The 12,972-nt window shown below is 42.6% G+C and overlaps 1 long non-coding RNA gene across 1 annotated transcript in view; it reads right to left on the reverse strand.

Annotated features, from left to right (window-relative positions):
* Window positions 1-3,772: 3,772 nt before the first annotated feature.
* LOC146347079 (uncharacterized) overlaps window positions 3,773-12,972 on the reverse strand; it is a 28,009-nt gene continuing 18,809 nt past the window's right edge. Inside the window, exons 2-3 of the long non-coding RNA XR_014790147.1 lie at window positions 4,945-5,115; window positions 3,773-4,125 (exon numbers count right to left, since the gene is read on the reverse strand). This is a non-coding gene — a long non-coding RNA (uncharacterized LOC146347079). The remainder of the gene's footprint in view (window positions 4,126-4,944; window positions 5,116-12,972) is intronic.

Consider the following 12,972-nt stretch of genomic DNA (forward strand, 5'->3'; position numbering starts at 1 on the left):
TGCGTGGGCTATGCTGAAAACTCTCTTGGATTCTTCTCACGTTTTCCTCTGAAGTGCGTGGGTGCCCTGTGCTCTTCCCCTTACATAAATAGCCTGTTTCCTCAAATTGTCAGTACCAATGACGAATGCTCTTTGGCACTGGTGGATCAATGCCAAAACGCTGTTGAAACGCACGCTGCACTGCAATTGCGAATTCAGTCTTGCTGAACTGCAGAACGCAAAACACCTTGTGTTGCGGGGTCACCATCTTGTGAATGACTGACGCTAGGGCTGCTGGTGCGTTGAGAGAGGCATCTAGCAGTAATCATTTGAAATTCTATGCCCCACCCTTTCAAGTGGTAAGAGTTTCATTCATGGGCGGTTTGTGGTTGCAGAGATACAGCGATTTCAAATCGGGTCCATCTTTTTGAAACACCCTGTATTATTATGGGTATCTTTAATCCACAGAATATAATTCCAATTATCTTGTTTTAACCAAAATGTCAGAATCTTGCCAGGCCTTTCTCCACCTTACCAATACTTCTGATGCAGACAAGTCAACATAAATTCTGTTTTACATTAGTTTATTCAATTCATATTTTGCACTTTTTCTTATTTGATACAGGTATGGGGAGGGACAAGCTACAAATTGACTTAATAAAGACTGTTTTATCCAAGTTCTGTTCTTGCATGACCTTAATTGTGTGAAGCATATGCCATAATCCTTCCCCTTGTATAAGCCTTAGATGCCTCCCATTCAGTAGCATAAGGCATGGTTGAACCCTTGTTAATCTCAAAAGATTAAGTTTGGAAGTCATCTGTATTTCAAAATTGTCATAATTAAGTTGTGAAATATTCATGTGCCAAAACATTTAACAGAATTAAGCAATTTGATTCCTAAATGGACCAGAGCATGGTCCAAAATAACAATTGTATCAATATCACATGCTGTCACACATTGAAGTAGTGGAGAAGAAACCAAAAAAATCTAATTAAAATAATTTTGATGCACAGCTGAAAAAAAGGTATAATCCCACCCTGAACGATGCAACATATGCCATGCATCAATCAAACCTAACTCAGACATATAAGTTTTCAACGTTGAATGGATCTCAGAATGAAATTTGTGAGGGGAATTACTCCTATCCAAAACTGAGTCCAGAATCTCATTAAAATCCCTACCAGTTAACAGATGATCTAAATATTTTGCTGGGAGGTGGTGAGCACAGTATCCTGCAACTTGTCTGTCCTTTCATGTTCTGCTTCCTGGTCTCCAGAGTGCTGAAGAGCAGATCTTCACAAGCCCATACATTTTACTTTGATAATGCAGACATTAAAGCTGTAAAGTATTTAAAGACTCTGCCTGATTACAGATGCAGAAGGAGCAACCATTATTTAAACTCCCATTATGAAATATGGGAGTCAGGTGGGAAACATTATGGTCACTTACTGCATAGTTACCAAAGTTCGCTGGATGGATCTACTATTCACAGAACACACAAAGAGAAAATAGCTAAGCTTGTTTGTACCCAGTTTCCACATGTCCACACTGTTCATAATTTGCCATGTCCCCTCTCGAAATGATGAGGAAAGGCTAAAGCAGATTTCCCCAACCTGGTGCCCTCCAGATGCACTGGGCTAAATTTCTCACCATCCTCCAGCCAGCAACAGGGATTTCTAATTTTAGGAGAAAAGACAGCTAAGAGGGAGACATGATGAAGGCTTATACAATTTATGAACACCAGAGGGGTGGATAAATCTCCATAATTCTAGATCTTGGTCTCACCCAATAAAGCTTGTTGGCAATAAGGGGAAGACTAATGAAAGGAAGTCCTTGACCCAATGACTGGGTTTGCACATAACGGTAACCCAAGCTATGGGTGATTGAATTCTGGGTTGTAGTGATATGCAAAGCCAGCTGCACTGACAAACGATGGTTTGTTAATCATGAACAACCCAGAAAGAGAACCCTTGGTTTGTTGGGCTATGAAGTCTAGCTTGTCTACACCATGGGTTGTTGCTGCCTATGAACCCAGAACCATGGGTTGTACATGAGTTGTTTTATCAGGCTACAGAGGCAGCAGGCAAGAGTGACCAGCCACTGTACATGCCAGTACTACAGCGCTACAAAGGCAGTTGGAATACAAGGTGGCAGCAAGCAAAGGAGGAGGGAAATAACCCAGGGAATGAGAAAACAAACCATAGTTTGTTCATCCACGGACAATCCCTGGATAGGGTAATAAACTGTGGGTTAAATGCTTAGCTTTATTTATTATGACATTTTTAATCTGCCCAATTTGGGCAGATTACAAACCGTTAGAAAACTAAAATACCATCAAACAGTTAGAAATATACAGTACAAATATTTTAAAGAATAAAATACAATATAATGTGCGAACCAGGTCAATATGCTATTTAACTTAATGGAAATAACTACTACAAAGGGTGATAGTGGCAAGCGTAGATGTATTTTTAAAGAACATTTGACAAATCTGTGGTGGAGAAGGAGCACACACATAAACTTATTCCTCATAACAGTGACATGAAAGTTGAATATTGGGTGCAGGAAGAATATGTGGAGTGGGGTGGAAGCTTGTAGGCGTTGCACTACGCCATAACTTCCCATAATGATCTTGCTTCAGCAGCTTTTCAGAGTGGGGGTGAAAGGGCCCCTGACTGATGTGAAAATGATTTTACTACCTCTTAGGGTTGAGCAGTCAGTCTCTACTTGTTTGCTTGATTCCCAGCTCAGCTGCCCTGTCTGCAGCTGCCCACTACATTCTCCTCCTCAGTACTCTGCTCAGTCAAATTCTTTCTGCATTGTTCTCCACCTGTCCCCATTTCTTCTCCCTCCCATCTTCTTACAGTTACACATAAGTAGGGAGAAAGGAAGTTGAGACTCTCGGTTCTTATGTTTTCTAGTCTGTCAGGATGTGGGATGGGAAGACATAATGCCACATGCCACTGCTAGACTAGAGCAAGTCTCTCTATTTCAATATAGTCCAGTGGGAGGACAGAGGAAAGCAGCACATAATTGCTGTGGGAAACACTGGTGTTTCCTGTAGCAAACATAATGTGGATTTATTTATTTATCAGATCATTTCTATTCCACATTTCATTTTTTAAAAATCCTAAAGCAGTTCACAAGATTTTAAAAAATGTCATGAGTGTACATTCATCTGGGAAACCTGCCCCAAGGTTCAAAAATGGGTGTACACTTATGTGTGATGTCCCCATGTTGCGAGAGATGCATGAGTAGTTCATGCAGCAACTCTAAAGTAAACTTCCCTGAAGAGTTGGAACTGTCAAGCATGTAATCAAATGCTGTAAGTACCCCAAATAGAAGCTTTTTCTCAACGTGGAAATTGCAAGAAATTACTGAAAACGCTTAATTAGCTTAACACTGAGACAAAATTTCTTAGATGTAGAACAAATGTTCATAATATTACATACGTTTATTCTCTGCCTTAGATGTTCAACTTAGCTTGCATTGTTTTTATGTTCAAATGCTTGTCAATAATAGAAGATGGTGCCCAGCCATGAAGAATTCCCGATACGGCGTTTTCTTCTGTTGCATTCTGGCTCTATGGAGTGTATCTGGGTTTGGGGTTTTTTAACCTGAAGTTACTTCTAATTTTCACAGGCCTCTGTCATTTCACTTTCATACCTTAATGAGTCTTGTATGTTTCCGATTGAGTCTTGTTCTGTTGGATTTAGCATTTTGCATTGACTGCAGTTTTCTGTTCTCTTCAATCTACCTGTCTTGTCTTGTCTTTTTTTCTTTTTCTTTTTTGGTCCTTTAAAATATAGCACCACACTTCAGACCACCCAGCCAGTTCCCCTTCCCTAAGGGTGTGCCGCTGTCACAGGCCATGTTACTATGGTGTATCATGTTGGAATGTCTGCAAGATCTCAGCAGCAGGACATTCTTGAAAGGCTGCTTGCCAGATATGCTTCTTACTAAACCCGGTTGATGGGTTCATTTTGTTCTGATAAAATGACCAAATCCTTTTATTGAAAAAATCCTTTTATTTAAATAAGTGTATGGATGACACTTACCCCAGTGGTGTTGAACCTCTTTCAGCTCAAGGGCCGCATTTCATTTTCAAGAAGCTCTCTGGGGCCGTATTCCAGCGGTGGGCGGGGCTGAAGGCAAGATAGGATGGGGTCAAAGACAAAGGGGGCAGCACCAAAAATGCCAGCATATTGTAGCTTAAAGCTCTTGGTGCCAGAAAATAAGCCTTAGGAGAAGCAGTTCAGCCTTTCACAATGGGAGAAGACACACCAGAGTCAGAGAAATACCAGATGATCAGAGTCCAGGGGGAAAGAGGTGTGGCCACCTGGGGAACTCTAGAGGACTGGATCTGACCCATAGCTCTGAGGTTCTTCATTCGTGCTCTATAAACAGTAGAACTAAACAGGCAGATGTAATAATCTTGTAAGTGGTGAAAGCTATGAGATTAGTAACCACATAACTTCAGTGTTTCATCTATGCTTCTATAAAGGTGTGGGTTTTGCCATATCTAAGCATTTTCTTATTAACAAGTCACTTTAATTCACATCTTATTTCTGTCAAACATACAGCACCAAGGTAAAACACACTAGTCCTTTTTTGATCATTACTTAGCAATCTTCTAGGGTTATCCTGACTAGTACAATCCATAGTTCAGTCATGGGAAACCTGTAGCTCTCCAGATGTTGTTAGACTTCAAATCCCATCAGCTCAAGCCAGCATGGCTAATGGTCAGGGATTATGGGAATTGTAGTTCAACATCTGGAGGGCCACAGGTCCCCACCCCTGCCATAAATGGAAGGATGTGAGAAATCGTGCGCTACAAAGCTTATTTTTTCCTCTCTCTCTCTCTCTCTCTCTCTCGCACGCACGCACGCACGCACACAGATACTTTTTTGTTCCCCTGCTTTTGTGGCAACTAAACAGCATGCTATAAGTTCCATGCGACATACCTTGGCTCTTCAGTAGTGATTCACTGCAGCGATATAGGGCGCCATCACATGAGGCTTTTATCATGCACTCGTGGTGGATCACTCACAGAGGTTTGCAGGTCCGTTTCACGACATCATCAACCTCCAGGGCACATCCAGTCGTATTTCCCAGTTATTCCATGTTAAAAAGATCTGGAAATAATGAAGTATTTAAATATATCTTAGTTTTTCCCCACCATGTAAATTCACCTTAGCAGTTTTAAACAGCCACTACATGGCACTGTTTCATTGAGAACTTATGAAGCACTGAAAATTTAAAACTTCCCCTCTTGGCAGTCACATGGTCACCATTTGGGAGCCTGCAGTAAACACGGAAAGGCTCCGCAACAAAGAAAGCCTCGTAGGGCTGCAGGTTTTTCTTTAATGTAGAAACGCCCTTAGTTGAACACCACTGGGATAATATACTTATGTAAACACATGCATTAGCTAGTCAAACCAGGCAGCAGTAATCAGCATGGCCCTCCAATCATGATGATAGCTTTTTCCAGTCCTCCTGTGTTTGGAGGGCTCATTATTTCTCAGCTCTTCAATTTTTTAATGCATTTGTAAAGGCATGAGCTGTAGGCTGCATCGCAGACAATTCCATCTTCCACTATGGTTCCAAATGGCATTTTTTCTGTGGCATATTGGGGTTGCTGCTTAACCTCATGATGCAATTGTTAATTGGATCAGCATATATATCCACAGTGTCATCAGGAATAGTTATGTTCTTGTAGTGTATAGTCTGTGTTGTCTATATGGGGTGCTAACAGTTTTAGCTGAGGATAAATGTGCAATACATGTGCAGTATGTATAACACCAAACCAACACAAGATAAGATTTATGAATACTGGCACCCAAACAACCATAAAATAACGTATTGTGCATGCATAGAACTGTAGACAGTAATATTAAAAAGGGCTGATAATCTATGAATGTGACTAAGGGCGCAATCCTATTGAGATAGGCAGCTGGCTCCGAACTCATAGGTGACCACCTATCCTAAGAAGGGCAGGAGAAGCACGGAGGGGATCATTCCTTCCGCGCTTCTCCTGCCCTGCTTTTTTTTGGCTAGACAGCCGATTGCAGCTGTCTAGCCACAGGAGCATGGAGCGGGGAAGGAGGCTGCTGTATGACACATTGGATGTGTCATACATGTAGCTACACCCTCCTTGCCCCAGAACACCCCCAGCCATGCCCTTTTTCGGCTGCTCCACACTTGGAGGCAGTGTGGAATTGGGGGGAGGTCGGTTTTCCGGGAACCAACCTCGGAGCGTGGGTTCTGAGGTCGGTTCCCAGAAAACGGCATATCCTATGGCGGTCTAGCCGTCTAGCAGCCATAGGATTGCTCTCTAAGAGAATGTTATGGTTAAGCTGTTTCTTAAAATGTTTTTAAAAAATCTGTAGCTACTTGAAGCATTGTTAGGGTGAAAACTGTTTTAAGGAATCAAAGCCACAGGACATGATTGCAACAGTAACGCACCACATTCAGAATTCTCACCCAAGAGTCTTCTATGTAATGACTTGAAAAACCCATGCTGATTTCATCTGAAATTATTTATAGCAGGGATAGGCAACCTTTTTGAGCCTATGGGCACATTTGTCAATTTGAAAAACTATCCTGGGCACTGCCACAAAATGGATGTGCTGCAGATGACAGCATCAGCCTACATCTTAAGTTCCTAATAAAGTCTCTGAGCCCTACATATTTCCTCATGGGAAAAGAAGATGAGAGCAGCTAGACACCCTCACTTTGCTTTGAAACAATCGCAACTGCCCATAAGAAACTTTTTTAAAAATTAAAAGTGGGAGAGGTAGGGCACCTTGGTGCTTGATAACAATTTGCGATGTGCCTTCACTTTATACGTTTTCCCTCGAACATGGAAATGTATTATAAAAATTAAGTATTTCTGGTTAACTTTCACTTCACTTTTCATGAAATTTATGAATCTGAACTAATTTTAGGACTAGTTCAGATGTAGGACTTTTCTATACAAATAAAGCAAAGCACACATAATATCAATAAAGGGAGAAAGAGTTTTCAAGGCCTACCATAGATTTGAGACGGTCCCCATCTCAAGTGATGGAGAACTGTACTGCAATATTTCTCTTTTTTATTCATCTGAGGTGAGTAGCAAAAAAGAAATAGCTTGGGAGATTTGTATGGGAGAAAGGATTGACTGTCCCCTGGTGGGAGATCTTGGTTTTTTTGTCCAGTGTTCATTACATTATATACAATGCTGGGAGTGTCTCTATGAGCCATTTACTCTGAGCTAGCTGTGTTTGGAGGTCATTAGAGATACATGACGTCATGGCCATCCAGCAGCCACTCCGGAACTTATCATGGAAAAAACAGATTTCCTGACACTGCTTAAAGTCAGATTCTTTTCCTTAAGTCAGGTTCTCCCCAGTATAGTTGCTGCGTGCCCCAACCCCTGCATTTACCTTGGGTATGCTAGCCCTGCCCAAGGGTGTACCTTTCACCGTGACCCTGGTTAAGGGGTGTTTCCTGTGTGTTTCCCGTCCCTACACAAACCAATTAGTGTCTGCTCAGAAGTTAACTCCCATTGTGGTCAATGAGGCTTCTCTGCTGAATGCCCACATCAGAACTTACAGAGATCCTGGCTTTCTTCTCTGTGACAACCTTTCAAGTACTTGAAGAGTGCTTATCACATCTCCCCTCAGTCTTCTCAAGGCTAAACATGCCCAGTTCTTTCAGTCTCTCTTCATAGGGCTTTGTTTCCAGTCCCCTGATCATCTTTGTTGCCCTCCTCTGAACCCTCTCCAGCTTGTCTGCATCCTTCTTAAAGTGTGGTACCCAGAACTGGACACAGTACTCCAGATGAGGCCTAACCAGTGCTGAGTAGAGGGGAACTAGTACTTCCCGGGATTTGGAAGCTATGCTTCTATGAATGCAGCCCAAAAGAGCATTTGCCTTTTTTGCAGCCACATCACATTGTTGGCTCATATTCAGCTTGTGATCGACAACAATTCCAAGATCCTTCTCGCTTGTCATGTGGTTGAGCCACATATCCCCCATCTTGTAACTGTGCATTTGGTTTCTTTTTCCTAGGTGCAGAACTTGGCATTTATCCCTATTAAATGTCATTCTGTTGTTTTCTGCCCAGCGCTCCAGTCTATCCAGATCACTTTGAATTTTGTTTCTGTCTTCCAAAGTATTAGCTATCCCGCCCAATTTGGTGTCATCTGCGAATTTGATCAGCATTCCCTGCACCTCCTCCTCCAAGTCATTAATAAAAATGTTGAAGAGCACTGGGCCCAGGACTGAGCCCTGCGGTACCCCACTTGTTACCTCTCCCCAGCTTGAGAAGGTCCCATTGATAAGCACTCTGAGTCCGATTCTGTAGCCAACTGTGGATCCACTGGATCGTTGTTTCATCTAGCCCACTTTGAGCTAGTTTGCTCATCAGGATATCATGGGGCACTTTGTCGAAAGCTTTGCTGAAGTCGAGGTATATGATGTTTACAGCATTCCCACGGTCCACAAGGGAGGTTACTTGATCAAAAAATGAGATCAGATTCATCTGGCAGGACTTGTTTTTGACAAATCCATGTTGGCTTCGAGTAATCACGGCATTGTTGTCAAGGTGCTTCCAGATGGATTTCCTTTATCATCTGCTCCAGAATTTTCCCAGGGATTGATGTCAGACTGACTGGTCTGTAGTTCCCAGGTTCCTCCTTTTTACCCTTTTTGAAGATAGGGACAACGTTAGCCCTCCTCCAGTCATCTGGCACTTCCCCCGTCCTCCATGATTTCTCAAAGAGAATAGACAACACTTCTGAGAGTTCTTCTGCCAGTTCCTTTATTACTCTAGGATGCAGTTCATCTGGCCCTGGACATTTGAACTCATTCAAAGTAATTAGGTGTTCCTTGACCATATGCCTATCGATCTCAAGCTGCAATCCTGCCCCTTGTACTTTGCTTTTGCCAGGGGGGTCACAGACCCTCTTTTGGGAGAAGACTGAGCCAAAGTAGGAATTGAGCACCTCTGCCTTTTCTTTGTCATAAGAGTGTTCAGATGATGTTCACTCCACTCCCCACCCCCACCAGGAAGTATGTTCTGTGAAGCGATTTTTATTGGTGTGGAGCACTCACTCGTGGAGTCCTGCATGGACCAAAGCACAGCAAACCTGATTCCTTTTTAAATATCCGGTACTCCTCCATTCGCTTCTCCTTCCATTGTCGTGGAGACACGGTCAGTGTCATTCAGCTAGTCAGGTGTCTCTGCCTGATCTTTAGGAATCCCCCCTTCCCCCTCAGCCCCCCATACACACACCATGGGTCACTACTTTCCGGAGGTCCCCCCAATCCCCTGTGTAGCATTGGGGGGGGGGGGCTGAGGCTGTTGGTAGAAGTAAGGACTGGGGGAAATCCACTTTTGCAAATCCAGCAATGCTGGATGGAACTCCCTGAACCCAGTGCAATTCTAAACATCTATCTACTGGTGGTGTTCAGTGGGTGACAGCCTGAGTCTAAGGTAGGTCACAACAGCAACATTACTCCATAGAAATGTATGGTAAGAAAATTAGACGCCAGGCTTTGTTACTGACTTACAATTCATCACTTGTGTGAGATCAACAAGCCAGGATCCCTGGTTCGGGTAACACATTAAACCAACCATTTCTGGCTCATTTAGCAGTCTCACTAGCAGGGAGGCACAAACCTGGAGCAAATGGGCTGTGTACACCAGCATGCACCTTGTTCATGATAAGCCATTGGTTTATCATTGTGTGTGAACGCAGCCAGCACCATCTAATGATTGGAGGGGGCTGTAAAACCATTAAATTCAAAGTCTAAATTACCAAATTGCACTGGATTGAGCCCCTAAAGTGTGTGACATATATTGGGCACTGATATATTATGTTACTGTAAAAATAATGGGTTTGATAAAATATTATATCTATATATATCTACATGCACACAACATACTTATTTCATGTTTTCTCTGCTGTTAAAAATAGAAAGATCATCACTTCCCTGGAAAATAAAATTGCTGTGCTTGGAAAGTATTTCAATGAGTGGCAAATGCTCATTTGCTTGAAGACATCAAATGTATCTATCACCTAACTTTCAATTAAGGAAATTACAATTTCATAAATTATTACAGTTGAACATGACTGAACGACTGAACAACAACAACAACTGCTTGTTTTTGCTTTTTTGTTCTTTGCTTTTGAGTTGTATTCACCCAATTACTGGTGCACAGGAATGGCCTTTTGAATAAACATCACTTTTATGGATGCAATCCTGCATTTGTAAAAATGGTGCTGTGCAGGAATTTTAAAAAACAAAACAAAAACAACGAACACTGGGCAAGCCTGCACAGATACTGCTATTTCTAGCTATACCAAACATGTGTTTGGTTTGGGAAGATCATTGCTTACAAACCCTTTCAATAATTTTCCCAGTACAATATCATCATCATCATCATCATCGTCTGAGAAATGATAGGTTAGATACAATATATTACTTATTTAGTTCATGAATTATTTAGGCTTTTGAACTAGGTTTAAAAATATAGTACCTAGGGTGCTTCCCCCCTTCATGGATCACTGCCTTGTTGTGGCAAAGGGGCTTGTGTAACTCAGTGAAGCCATAAGCTATGCCGTGCAGGGCCACCCAAGACGGACAGGTCATGGCAGAGAGTTCTGACAAAATGTGGTCCACTGGAGAAGGAAATGGCAACCCACTCCAGTATTCTTGCCAAGAAAACCCCATGGAACATATCACAAGGCTAAAAGATATGACGCCGGAAGATGAGCCCCTCAGGTTGGAAGGTGTCCAATATACTACTGGGGAAGAGCAGAGGGAATTTCCAAGGAGCGCCAGAAAGAGTGAAGTGGCTGGGCCAAAGCCGAAAGGACACTCAGCTGTGGATGTGTCTGGTGGTGAAAAGAAAATCCAGTGCTGTAAAGAACAATATTGTTTAGGAACCTGGAATGTAAGATCAATGAATAAGGTAAACTGGAGGTGGTCAAACATGAGATGGCAAGATTGAACATCGACATCTTGGGAATCAGTGAACTAAAATGGACAAGTATGGGCGAATTTAATTCAGGTGACCATCATATCTACTACTGTGGGCAAGAATCCCTTAGAAGAAATGGAGTAGCACTCATAGTCAACAAAAGGGTGGGAAAAGCAGTACTGGGGTACAATCTTAAAAACGATAGAATGATCTCAGTATGAATCCAAGGCAAACCATTCAACATCACAGTAATTCAAGTCTGTGCCCCAACCACTGATGCTGAACAAGCTGAGGTTGATCGGTTCTATGAAGACCTACAACACCTTCTAGAACTAACACCAAAAAAGATGTCCTCTTCATCATAGGGGATTGGAATGCTAAAGTAGGAAGTCAAGAAATCACCGGGATAACAGGCAAGCATGGCCTTGGTGTACAAAATGAAGCAGGACAAAGGCTAATAGAGTTTTGCCAAGAGAACACGCAAACACTCATTTCAAACTTAAGGATCGCCTTTAATATCTGGATGAAAATCCTTTGCAGTCAATGACTGCCTGAAGTCTGAAACCCATGGACATGACCAAATGCTGAGTTTCCTCCCTCAACATGCTTTGCCAGGCCTTTACTGCAGCTGCCTTCAGCTGCTGCTTGTTTGTGGGTCTTTCTGCCTTCAGTCTTGTCTTCAGTAAGTGAAAAGCATGCTCTATTGGGTTGAGATCAGGTGACATGGCCATTGAAGAACCTCCCACTTCTTTGCCTTGAGAGACTCTTGGGTAGCTTTTGCTGTATGTTTTGGGTCATTATCCATCTGCAATATTGTTGCACAAAATGCTAGTTTCGCCCCCTGGAGGCTAGTCCAATTTGCCCCAAAGAGGAGAGTCAACTTCAGGCTGGGTCCAACTCGATTTTATTGTTTGCAAACAGTTCGACAAAGGAGCTCACGCTCAAAAGCAGAGTCGACCCTGGGCAACCTCCGCGCTACAGTTTTATCACTTAGCTTGCATTCCTCAGCCAGCGTGTTACTTTTGATTGGTTGCCAGCGGTTTGCTTAGCAACCTTATCTGAGGGTTACTGTCTGCTCATTCCAGGCATGCGCAGCTCTTACAGTACTATGTGCTGCTTAAGACACATACAATGGCTTTTAGGTTACATTTTTACTACAATTCCCCCCTCAAAAGGCTTTTCTCAAATTTATACTTTCTTTGGTCCAGCGGTGGACTACGCACTTAAAGGCACAAACTATTATCGCTGTGGCATTGACGGTTTTCTCTAAACAGCAAGTGAGGCCTGGGACGCCCTTGTTCTAGCTACTAGAATGTTGACAACAAAAACACTTTTTTTTGAACTTTTGGAACTCAGTTTTGTTCCGTTCATCAGGAACCCTTGAAACGAGAGCGCCCCCTTTCTGTAGAGCTACTTGAGTCCTTTCAGGGGTTCATTATTCCAACGGTGACCTTCAGGTGGGTCAGCTTCCGGTGTGACCCTCTCTGGTGCAGGTGATGCCTTTATTCAGTGTGATGAATCCACTTCTTTTCTTTGGCGACTTTCATAGCAATGGGAGTGGTAAGTAGGATCTGAAACAGACCCTTCTGCTTCTTGGTAGGTGGTTCATCTTTCTAGGACTGGATTAGCACCCAATCGCTGGGATTGAGATTATGCACTGGAGCATCTAAGGGCCAGGATTGGTGCGGTGTCGCAAACCTGTGAAAACAAAACAGACTGCAAAGCAGTAACATAACCTTGAATCTTAAAACTTTTACTTTTAAATTCACATTTAAGCTATCAGCCATAGGTAATATCCGAGGTGGGCACTTGTGGAACGTTTAAAAGGTGTCAATTTAATACTTCCCTTGGGGGTGCACCATACTCGAGTCAAGGTGATTGGCAAGGCCTGTGGCCTTTCAACTTAATCTTTAAACAAATTTTAATGAGCATTGTCTTTAAGGTGCGGTTCATCTTTTCAACTTGACTTGTAGATTGAGGTTTCCAAGGGGGGTGTAGCTTCTAGTTAGTTTGTTATGCC

Source organism: Heloderma suspectum, chromosome 4, assembly GCF_057233095.1.
Source record: "Heloderma suspectum isolate Gila_16-S chromosome 4, 16-S_ref, whole genome shotgun sequence".
NCBI classification, from domain to species: Eukaryota; Metazoa; Chordata; class Lepidosauria; order Squamata; family Helodermatidae; genus Heloderma; species Heloderma suspectum.